Genomic DNA, 13,022 nt, shown 5'->3' with positions numbered 1-13,022 from the left:
TGCGCTCAATGATAGCAGAAGTGCCCGTGGTTCAGACACATGCAAAAATAGATCTGCTTTGATTGACGGGCCAAAATACAACCAGGGATTTTCATTGAGAGCTGTGATTCATATATTTAAGTAAGAGATCACCCTGTGAATGTAAATGAGTATAGACTACAGTACAGTATGGACCATTTTTAAAGACATCTAGCTGTATCACATGTAGCATTCAGAGTTTACAAGGACACGTAAACAAATAGTAATCTACTGATGCAGAGACATCGAAGACATCGAAGTCACATGAAGCCTAATGACCTTGTCAGCTGCCTGAGGGACGGGTTGATTGACAGGCCTTTCTCTCTGACAGCTGCCTCCCAGACCCCAGCAGCCAAAGTAAAAAAAACAAAAAACAGCTCTCCCGGATTGGAACAAGACATTGGAGCATTGAATACATTGGAACAAGCATTTCCTCATCTCAGAGGGAGTTTTGAGAACGCGTGTAAAGTCTACAAGTTGTGATCATGGACCAGTCACCCCTTCACGTCACAAGAAACCACAATGCTCTTGTGTTATGATAGGTCAAAGACAAATCACTGTTATTACATCAGCCAGAGGTCAGCTCCTCATAGTCATATCCACTACATCAGAGGCCAGGGTGTTATGTTTCAACCGATAAATCATCAGCTATGTTTTTCATTTCTCTCCCTATCTTTTAGTGTTTACGTATTTTTCCAAAGCCATAGATGATGGCGACATTTTCAAGCAGTTTAATTGCTAATCGTGAAGATTCCATAAACCATGTTTTGCAACACTTATCTCAAAAATCTTGGCATGGGATTGTTTTGTCATGTCCACAGCTGGACAACACATCAGCACTAATGTGTCCCTTGCAGAAGCTCAGGGGTCAAAAGGTCCAGTTGAGAGATGGCTTGAACTGATGACATCATTAGCTCAGTGCCACCGGGCACCGTGATGGCAGTCAGAGGGCATGCTGGGTGGCACTGCAGGGTGGAAGGACAAAAATAACACAAGTGTAAATTTCTGCCTTCTCTTCTCGGCTAATGGAAACATGCTTCGCTCTCCATCTAGCACTTCACCATCATGTCGTGTCTGGCAGCCGACACTCAGCCTGATCTCCCACCACCACCAAATAATTTCGGTTGAGTCCAAGAGGGGTGTTGAAATTCAAGGTTAACAATGTTTGTGTTGGCATATTCGTGAAATATGTGCTTCTGTTTCAAGTCTGTCCAAAGGAAGATGGAATTAGACAGGGAGACTCTGCATCGGGGCACTCAGTCAGAATGGGTAATTTCATTCAAAGGCACATTAACTTTGAGTCAGCTAATGAAAGAGATGGAAACACAGAGACGGAGACAATTCCAATTGGTGTGAGTTGAAGCGGGCGGAGATAGTTGCCAAGGAGATAAGTCCTGTGAGCATGAGGTGTGACTTCTGCGTCACTGATTTTTTTTTCTCCATTTAGTATTCCCCCCTCCTCTCCTCAGTGTATCTCAGTCCTACTACATCTGACATCATGTTTCCGCATCTAGCACTCAACCCCCCCACCTCTCGCTGTCATCAAGGGGACGTGGGTGGGGGCCTCGGCTGTTTTCCTTTTTCCAAGATCACCGTCAAAGTCATGGCTACATATGTGATGAATGGTGGAAAATATCTTTGACTGTCACCAAAGAAATCTTCCTCTTGTTCACGGCTAGTCAGCAAGTCTAAGGATGATCCGTCAGCATGGCATGACACGCCACTCTGTCAACACACACACACACACACACACACACACACACACACACACATTTGAGGTATGGTTGGTGTGGCACCAGTTCTCTAAATCAGCCATATTTTGAGGTTGGTGTGGCACCAGTTCTCTAAATCAGCCATATTTTGAGGTGATGGGTGGATTTGTGATGACATTTCAAGATTCTACTTCAATTTGTTGCTGGGACTTGCATGCATGTACATGCTTGCATGCACATTTTGTTGAGTTCTGGGCACATGCAAACACACACACACACAGAATGACATGCATAAATACATATGCCCATGTCCTCCCTGACTGAACTGAGCTGCAGAGTTACGCAAGAAAGGACAGGAAAGTTATGTGACCCTGGTTTTCCATGGAGACTGTGACTGAATATTAAATGAAAATTAATGGAGAAATGCTAGGGAAATCTTCATTACATAAAAAGTAACGTAATTGTGATATTCTTATCTAATGTCCATGCTGCATGACCTTGTAGGTTTTATATTGATCATCTCTCTCTTCTAGATTGTTTTAATGATTTCTCAAACTGCATGTGTGGTGTGATAGCTTGCTATAGAAAGCTAAAGATCTTGGGGATGCACCTATTTATATATCGATCTGTGGGACTGGTACAGATGACATAATTTATCATACAATCCTGCAGAACTGACAGATCCATGTCATATTTGTTTTCCTCTGTTCATTAGCTTTAGCATTTGTGTTAATAAATCTGATGTTGAACAAGTTGAATTTGACTGTGTATGAAATATGAAAAAGTATAAATATTCACAGCAAACAAGTCAAAAAATAAAATAAAATCATGATGATTCACAAAACATGTGCTGATTGCGAATGCACAAACATGCACGGAGACAGAAAATGTCAATATACACATTACAAGGACAGGACAGGAAACAAAGGACAGAGGACAAGAAGGGTTGCGGCAGAGAGGCTCATTAGGAGACAAGTCAGTGAACTACACAGGCTGAGATTCTGCCCATGACACAAAATATCTAACCCCTACTGCACCCTCATCTAAAAGTCCCCATGATTTGAAGTCCATTGAAGAAAAAACTCAGTTCAGAGAGACAAATGTCCCCATCAATTTTCCTCCAATCTAATGGATGTCTCCGAGGGAGCCACAGGAAGGACTTTGGCAATCACTCATGCCTTCCTCCCTTATCATTCACAACACCTCCCTGCCTGGCAAATGTCAGCGTGTCATAGCCTAACCAGACTGTGCAGTGCATGTGTGTGTTATGTACGAGTGAATGGGTGAGTGAGTGAGTAGGGGGCATTAAGACATCTGAGTTTGAGATGGATTGAAGTGGTGATGTGGAGGCAGCAGGATAGTAAGGGAAGAGAGCATAGCTACCGTGAAACGTCTCCCCCTGCCTGTATTAGTCAAAGCAATTCAATCCATCATCCTCCTCTCCACTCATCACCCCCTCCACTCAGTTGTCATACTGCCCTGAAGAGTGTGATGGATGGACTCCTCTTGCTGTTTATTCCAGCTCCATGAAGGAAGCCGTCCTGGGTAGGAACGCCTTGGAGAAATATCTGAATTTTACGTATTAACTTATGTCGAGTACCGAGCTGGTGGGATTTAGCATAGCAGCATGCTTCAGAAACCCAAATAAAAAAAAAATCTAAAGTCCTGTTTTTCACATATTCAAGTTAATAGAAATTAAGATGTCTGTGTGTATGTGTAAATGAGCTGAAGTTACATGAAACTTACAATTAACTATAAATACTTCTGTGATTTAGCAAAACAGATATGTGACTGTTCTGTTCTGGAACCTTCCCTGTATCAACAAAGATGAGCAGCTACATTATTATTTTTATATTGTCATTCATACAGTAGTGACAAATCCACAGTAAATTGTCACAGACTCTGCAGCTCCTCTCAACTCATCTGAGCTTCATATTTTATTGTTTTTATTTTATTGTTTTGGTTCACTGTCATGGTGTCACTGTCATTTTCTGTCTTCTGTTTTCATAAAAAAATATATCTTCTGTACACGACCTGCCCCAGCATCAGACAGCAGGCTAACTAAGTAGTAGTTGTGCAAATGTTACATTAATTAGTTTGACACTAACATGACTTCAGATGAATGCAAACGTTCCTCTGTATCATCTTAAAAGATTTGTGGATTTAACTCAAATCAGTAAACACTGACTGAGTCATTTACAGGTGAAAAGGGACATTCAGTCATTTAGTATAACATAAAACTAAATTTGATCAGTTTTTGACATCCAGGTACCCTTTGTTCCAACAGAATTTAAAATATACTGTATATATCAGTGTTCAGTATAAAACCTCCTGCTTGAAATGCAACCAATAACTTGACTCATTTCTAATTTGAAATATGTGTCACCCCGACGGGCGGTCTTCACACTCACTCCAAGTAAGTGAATGTGGGAGACGGAGACGGAGAAGAAAGCTATAGCTGTCTGGCGCGGAGAAGGTATCAGCCAAATCTTCTGTAATAAAATGTGGCTATCAAAACCACAAAGAACTCACGGCATCCAAAATATACCCAGTATGTAAATTCTGCAGTGCAACACTTAATGAGATAAGTTGGATGACATTGGACTTTTACCGGCATAATGCAAGATAAGTTAAGCAACGTTAAACGTTAACGTTAACGTTAACGTTAACGTTAACGTTAACAATCTCAACCCCTTAAAGAGTCTTAGCCTTGATATACCTTGGTCTTGGTTTATGTTATTTTGACTCCAACTCTGGTATATGTCTTAAGGGTTTGAATTTTAACTATATGTAACTGAGAAATTGAAGCACAAATGTCATTGATGAGTTATTATACATCTTGAACAAGGTCAGCCACCCTTATCTTAATACAAGACCACCTCACCAGCATCATAAAGAATTTAGACATTTCTATAAAATAAATCAGTACCTCAAGGGGAAAAATGTGGACCTGCTATTTCACTATTGCTTTTTTTTTTATGTTGTCATCGTCAAACTCCATTGTTCACAAGACAAAAAGCATCAGGATCCAGTTGCCTGACCAATCAATTTCCTGAGGGAAGCCCAGGAAATCATTTCTAACTTACTACTCACATTTAAATGAAAATAATCTGAATATGTACAGCTACAGGGGGTAATCCACCAGTACATGGTTGTAGTACAACAAGTCTGGCATCATATCTACAGTGTGCCATACGCAAATAACTCTATCTTTCCCTTTATGCGTCACACACACACTGTAAACATACCAATGTAACTGAGACTCAAGTTGACAGTTAGATATCACTTACACACACAGAAAACCACCCAAGGCCTTTCAGACAGTCAGTAAATAATATCCCGCACATCATCACATGATGACATTCATCTGTAGTCAATCATGAACAGATGGGACGGTGTGACTGCCATGTTAATAATGTCCTCCAATCAATCATTTGAGGAGCTGCAGTGATAACACCTCATGTAATGTCACATGGGAGGAGATTAAAGGTGAGTTATGACCTTTTTCCTGGATTACACACAGGGCCAATAATCTGTTGGGACTGGAGGACACACCTCGCTGCATTTTAAAATATTCCTCTGGTGTCTCCACCTGACCGGAGAGAGAAAAGAGGGGAGCAGATTTCACGTCGCTGCTGCTGGCATTTATCAGCCCGCTTTGACTGATGTCTCACATGCCTCCTGTTTCTCCTTGAAGCCCAATTCCAGTCTCATTTTGTTTGTTGACAAATTTCATCAGCTCGGACAAGACAACAGAGGATAAGCTGTGAATTTGTCTGTTTAAACCATTCAGGTAGAAATGTTCGCACTCTCTTTGCTCGCTTTCACATAATAGAGGAAAATTGCAAGATGTCTAGACAGGCAGAGACCTTGGAGGGAAATTTGTCCTCTGGAGCAAGACACTGGTTAACCAGTTATTAAACACTGCCCCCGTGTGGTTATATATTTTGACTGTGGAGCACAATATCCTTTATTGTCCTGTTGTTGCCACTTTAATAACCCCTTTACATGTCGCTTTAACCTTGTGTTCACTCAGATAGCTTTAAAAGTTTCTCTAAAATATTCAAGGATTCTTCTTTTCATAGCTGCATAATTCCATCAGGGAGGTTTTTGTCTTTATTTTTTTACACATTGCCCCAAATTCAATCTGACATTTTTGGTATCTTTGGACAGTTTGTGATTTCTGCTAAAATCGAAAATAAAGTTCTGTGAGTTTGAACTTTGTTTGACTGCTGCAGGCTGTGCCTTGTTGAAGGTTATACGAAAACTATTTTTTCTGACATTTTTTAAATGTCTAACCATGAAACTTAGACAGAAACTTATTGTATGTTTACAGCATCAACAATCACCCCAAAGCAAGCATTGATTGTTTACCCAACAGTAACATTTTATCATTTCTATCCTGATATGAATTGTGTGTTTTGGTGTTATAGTGTTTGTAGAGGTTTGGCTTCACCAAGTGCTTTCTAGATCTAAAAACCGAGCTGCATTGACAGCCACAAGAATGATCTGATATTCCTTATGGTTTCGGCGAAGAACAGGAACAGTGTTCAAAGGTTGTTTAAAGACGCCCGAAGGACAGATGTATCTTTATTTTCCATGAAATCTGGCAAGTGTCCAATGAAGAAAGTCAATTTCAGACTCCTAAAAGTCTTTTTTTTCCAGGGAGGCAGCAGAGAGAATGAGTGTTGAGAGAAGCCTCAAGGCACTTGTGCACATTTTTCATCCTGCTGGATTTTCTTCAACAAGACATGGCTGCATATGAGTTAGGGGAGGATCCCCAGAATGCCTGAATGGAAGATGGCTGCCAAAAAAAGAAAAAAAAAATGGTTCCAGTTTATATAAATCAAGGGATGAAGTATCTGCCTCTATTATCCCTCTTTTTAAGCAACTGTACAAAATTTTTACTTCCAGCATACAATGAATGCGACAATTCATTGGAACTTGTGCTCATGTGTGAATTGGCTATTGAACGAGTATCTGTGTTACTGGGGATAGCATTTGCTGATTGTTTTATGTCTCTAAACAAGGATGGAGAGTCAAAGGACCTCAGTGTTCTGTTTAAACACAGTACTGATAATTAGATGTTTAAAATAAAGGTTTTTGAGCTCTTTTCTTTAACATGTTCACCAAGTTGAGATGTTTGTAAGAAACAGACAGTATAAAGAATGGACAACGTAACTGTGGGTGATGTCACGCCCACAGGTTGCGACGTTGTGAAGCTCAAAGTGAATTGTTGTTAGAGCTGAGGCAGGCACATGGTTGCTCAAACAAGACACCTGTAGTGACATCTACATGTTGATAGTGGCCATGCTGTTAATTATGCATAACTTTGAACCTTAATATAGTTTGAACTGATGACTTATATAGAAATTCAGACTTATTACAGTTCATGAATGAGGAAATTGGCTACAGAAACCAAAACCATTTTTTGTACCAGGCTGTGCTGTGAAGTTGGATAATTTCAACATGTGGGGTTTTTGAGATTGCCAGCCTCAAGTGGCCATTTGAGGAACTGCAGTTTTGGGTACTTCTGCATTGGCTTCACTTCACAGCGAGAGAAGTTGCCGCTTCATAAGAAAGAATATATTTATCATATTTCATTTTAGGGACAGTGGTTCTCAAAGGAAAACTGAAATCCAAAGTGAACTGAATTACCAGCACAATGCTTTGAAGTTTTTAAAATATTTAAAATAAATATATTTTTCTTCTTTACTTTTTCTTTTTATCCTTATTTATTTATTAATAGCTCCTGCCATCAGTGTGTGAACATGAGAAGTAAAAGACTGGTCAGTAGAATGAGAAGACTAGAAGTGGATTTAGATCAGTTCACAAAATGTTTTCCTGCATACATATGTCTTGTTTTTTTCTTCAGGGTATGCATTTGATTTAAGATTTATTTTTGCTGCTTCATCTTTTAACTCTAACCTTAAAAACTCAAGGACTTAGCCTGATCTTTTATCTAGCTGTCTGTCACATGTTCACAGACTGACCGGTGACCTTCATTGCATAGATTGCCTTTATGTTTTTACTGCTATCTCTAAACAAGGATCCAGTCGTATCTATTTCGAACCTGATTGCTGAAATGAAATCCCAAATCACAAAATGAATCATAGTTTTTGTCAGTAAAAGTCCATTAAAAGAATCCTGTGCCAGAACAGTTTTGTTACATTTCATCCTTTCCCCAACCATTATTCCCATCAACTGTTCGAGGCTTGGCAGTCTGCAGTTCTTCATTCCAGCAGCTGATTTCACTTTCAGCCTCAGAGGGACGTGTAATCACCAAAACCTGCTGTTGCAGTGATTGGATGGGAATAAAAACCTGTTGACTCCTGGGTCTCCGTGACAAGAGATGATGAACAACTGCAGTATCCTCACATACAGAGGAGAGAAACTACATCTGCAGTTTTACTTTTATAAATTTGCAATATACAGCATATAGAGCTCTGAATGTTTAGTAGAATATGAATAAATCTCACTTGAAATGAAGTTCAATGAGCAAATCTGTAACTCTGGCAATTATACTGAAAATGAAACAGATCTATATTCCTTGCACATGTTTTGAATATATCTATATATTGTATTTGTGTTTCTTTATACTGTTGCTGCTGTCTTCTTTGAGTTTTTTCTTATCTGGACCAATGGTCTAATGATAGAGGGTGATGTATGTTCTACAAATGGTAAAGCTCTTTTTTTATTTTGGGCTACATAGATTATATTTCTTTGACTTGAAGTTGTTAGAGCCAGGATAAGGAAAAGAGGCATATTGTAATGCCATGCCTACACCACTAGATGGCAATCGAGATCTATTGTTTTAAAAGCTTCCCAGACAGACTCAGAGGTTGTTTTTTTTTCACCTGCATAATTAACATAAATTATTATTTTTTAATCATTTCTTTTCATATTCTATAAAATTATCCACAGATAACACAAATACGAATGTCAAAGTGTAGCACAGTGAACCGGTGTGGTTTATACTACCATATCGATCAGTCAGATGCCTCCCTCTGAGTCTTGCCTTCATTACTTTGCACCCTCCTGCTGCTGGAGGCGAAGATGGAGCTCAGCCTAAGACCCAGCAAGTATTTCACTGCGAGCAGGGAAAGATATCCCCTTTGGTTCTGCCCGACATGATGTGGCATCTGTGGGTTGTGTAACTCAAGTGGAAGGGAATTAAGAAGGAAATTTTTTTTTCAAAAAAAGGTTTAGGGACTCCAGGAGCAGTCATAGAGAGTTCACATGTCTCTCTGAATCATACTGAAAATGTTCAATCTGTACTTTATGTTAGTGCTCTGCAGCCAGATTAGTTTTATGATAGTTATTGTCTAGAAAATCTACATGTGTAGCATGATTGCACGTGTTATTATGACAAGGAGTCTCTTTTTACAGATGAATATTCATATTAATCAGTAATTAAAAGCTGTTTCTTTGCAATTAACTCTAATCCTGCAGTATAACATCAAGAAATCAGGGTATATTTCCCTGGAAGTTTTTGAGGCCAGAACTTGGCAAATTTCTTATCATTAACACCAATAACAAAGCTGTTCTCTGTCCTTGAATAATGACTTCAGTTTAAAAGCTGCTTCGAGTTCCCTGCCAAGCCCAGAACAGTGTGGATCAAACATGGTTTTTATTTACAACCAAGGTCCCTGCAAGGTCCACATTAACCTCTCAGTCTTATTTACTGTACCTGCTGGGCTGTATTAAGCAGAGCCTGAGTCCAGTTAGAGTTGGATGTAATTCTCCGCACTCTGGGCCCAGATGTCCAGATTTCTTGGACACATTAATTCATCAATCCAGGCAAAGGGTCTTTTAGCAGTCTGTGCTGCATTAGCCACTGTCTCGTAACTCTCTTAAAACTCTGGCTCCCGGGGTCGAACTTTTGAGCTTCTTGCCAATTAAGGGCAGTTGCATGGTAAGCAGATCCATTCCTCCTGTGCCCGGAGGAATCACTATGTCTTATTTCATTCTAATTCCACTTTCCATCATGTTTCGGCAGCGGGACATGATGGAAATGGCTTGTGACAGTTCTGACCCATTTGGAGGTCTTTCTACACAACATGAGCCGGTGAACTCTTCCTCACTCGCTCACATTGGCCTTAATGTCCTCGGTGGCCACATACAGTTTCTCATCTCACAGCCACCATTATAGAAAATTTGCAGTGACCTCCTGCATCCCAGACTGTCTGGTGAACGAGGACATTTTCTGTAACAGCATCAGACAGAACAGCAACTACCAACCTGGTAGATGGCCGTCAAACCTGAAAAACATACCATGCTGCAGTCCAAACAACTTGTTGTTTGATTAATGTCTATATCTTTATAACTTAATACATTTGTAATCATTTTATTACGTCATTTAATTTCTTTTAATGAGGTCATGATACAGACAAATTTTTGGGTTGCCTAAAATAAACAAAAATCATGTTAGTTGGTTTTTATTATTTATTTAGCACATTTTCAGTTCCTAAGAACCAATCTACCATTCAAGCACTCAGCTTCTGCAAAAGGGCTGCAGAGCATCTGGACTAAAATCCATCTATTACCAACTTATTAACATTTCCAACTGCTGACTTGATGGTTTATTAGAAAGTGAGAAACTCATAACTCTTCATTATTATTGAATTGCTCATTTTGGGTTTGTTTGGTCCAGATGCTCTGCAGTCGTTTTTCAGAAGTGGTTAAACGGATGGAAAATGAGAAAGTGGTTTACCGCTGATTACTGCTATTTCACTTCAAACAGTATTTTGATGAAGTTGTCTTTCCAGCTCAGTGTTTTGGTGATATTTGTGTTTTATTTGCTTTAAAACCTGGTTGGTATGTGTTTTTTTTTAAGTCTTTGACTTGTAAAACCCTGAGAAATCCATTGGATTCATTAAAAAATACAAAAGATGTTTTTCAAATCAAGGACTTCATATTATTGTGAGCTATGTATATAATTGAACATCGTAAAATGGAAATAATATAAAACCTTAAAATGAAAAGAAATAAAAATCATTAACTACTAAGTATTTTCTGGGTGGCACTCATAGCCAGTCATAGAAATAGCATAATGATGACACAGCTGGACTTTAATTAAAATCCGTGCAAATCACAGAACACATTCATACATATGAGGCTTTAGCCTTGTTGGTCCCAGATTTTTGTTCATTTTACAAAATAACTCATTTCAGAATCATGTGTATCATATATTATTGGATTATAATTACTGATGCATTAATGTGTACTTCACTTTTATGCAGAAGCTGGTAAAGGTAGAGCTAATTTTAACTATTTTATATACTGGCTAACTTGTGAGTTTCTTCCTGGGGATCAATACAGTTTAATCTGAATCTGTCATATTACATCATAATGGATTTGTGTGATTATTAATCTGAATCTGCAAACAATCTGTATTTGTTTATTCTCTTCAGGCTCAATGAGATGGACACAAGGCCATAGCAATGAATTATGGGCCACACTCGACCATCATTCAAACCACAACAAAGTCTTTGTCTATGAAATGAAATGATGTGTTTTGGGCAATAAACATTAACTATCTGAAAATATTGCTACTGTTTGTCATGTCATGTAACACATCTCCCTCACACACTCTTTCATCTCCCAGTTGTACATTATGACCCTCAGAGCTCAGATGACAAGCCTCTCCCGGTTTGTTCCCATGCTCGGGCCATGCTGGGCCCAGAGTCATCAAGGTGTAAGATGGTGGGGGGACTTACGGGTGGTCGAGTCTAGAAGTAGAAAGGGGTTTAACATGCCAGCGGGATCCCCCCTCTACTGAACTCCTGAACCCCTGCTCTCCTGCTCATGGGGTAAACCTTTTAACACACGTGCCATTCTCTGCCGGGTTAGGCCGGGGTCTCCAGCCTTTCACACGTCGGGCCGCTAATGAGGTTTCAAAACCTCAAAAGCAAGGTGAAGGGAGTCTGACCTCCACTCAAGAAACTGAGCTGTGGAGAGTCGGCAGTACTGTTGGTCAAATCACATCTGACATAAAACCACAGAACAGAGTAGTCGGGCTCTCGGGAGACAGTGAGAGAAGTGATGCTCCAATGCTCAATTTGAAAACAAAAAAGATCTACACTGCACTGTGGTAAGTCCAATATGTGCTGTATGCAATGTGGCATTTGTGGATTGTGATAAAATGCATTTAATTATTTCCTGCACAGATTTGAAGGCCATAGCCTCCTTTTAGCGTTTGTGTACTAGCGTGGGAATCAAAACCACGGTTGTTTTGGGCCAAAATCCAGAAAGCTGTGCAGCATCTTTCAGTATTTTTCAAATGCTGCATACTGACAGAGCAGCAGGAGTTTTGGCTTGTTTCTTGAGTAATCTTTGGAAGTCTCAGTTGAATGTGAACTGGAAGCAAATGCTGGTGCAAATCCTGCTTGTAAAAGTCGTAATACTGGAAAGTTTAATAAGTTCGTCCTTTTCATGTTTTAATTCAAAACCTTTGGAGACACAGATGTGAAGTGAGATGTAGAATAAATTTTAGATGATAGCAATTTTAACTAGATGTTCGGATCTAAAAAGCAGTGACAATGAGAAAAAAGGTTTACACCAAAAATCATGACATTCCTAGTACTTAAAAAAAAATTGAATAATTCTCAGGACATACAAGGAGAAAGGGTTATCATAAATTTATCAGCAGCAAAGAAAATGTGCTTTTTCAACTTTCGTCCATTAAAAAAAATCAAATGTAACTCCACCTCTTAATTTATTATCAATATTTATACTGAAATCAGTTCAATAAAAATCTTACAAAATTTGTGGCATAAAGATCCTTACTGTGCACAAATTAGTTTAAGCTTCAACTAAGGCTAGCCATGGCTATGTCATCAGCTAATATAACAATATTACAGTATAACCCTCGTACCTCAGCTGTTTTATTTCTCTGTAGTGAAGAATGCCACCGAGATTTCTAGTCCACAGCTAACCAAAAGTTAAGTGATACATATATCTTTCAGCTAGTCAGTAAATCAAAAATTTAAAAACCTATTTTCATATAAATAAAACATTTATAAGGCAGATTTCTATATAAAGTAAAACATAAAAAATGGATATTAACACAATTTTGTCTAAATAATTCTGTCAATTAAGATAACGTTAAATTTACTTAAATTTGACCACAACTAAAAAAAACTGTTAGAAAATTGTTACTATTATCAGTAACATTGCAATCTCATTTAAAATAAAATATATTTTTACTAATTCAAATGAAGTTATCTACAGCATCTATTTCTTGTGATATTAAAATGTAATTTAGGCCTGACAGCTGTAATGTAGACATGT

Source organism: Larimichthys crocea, chromosome VI, assembly GCF_000972845.2.
Source record: "Larimichthys crocea isolate SSNF chromosome VI, L_crocea_2.0, whole genome shotgun sequence".
NCBI lineage: Eukaryota > Metazoa > Chordata > Actinopteri > Sciaenidae > Larimichthys > Larimichthys crocea.
This window is presented reverse-complemented; position numbering follows the sequence as displayed.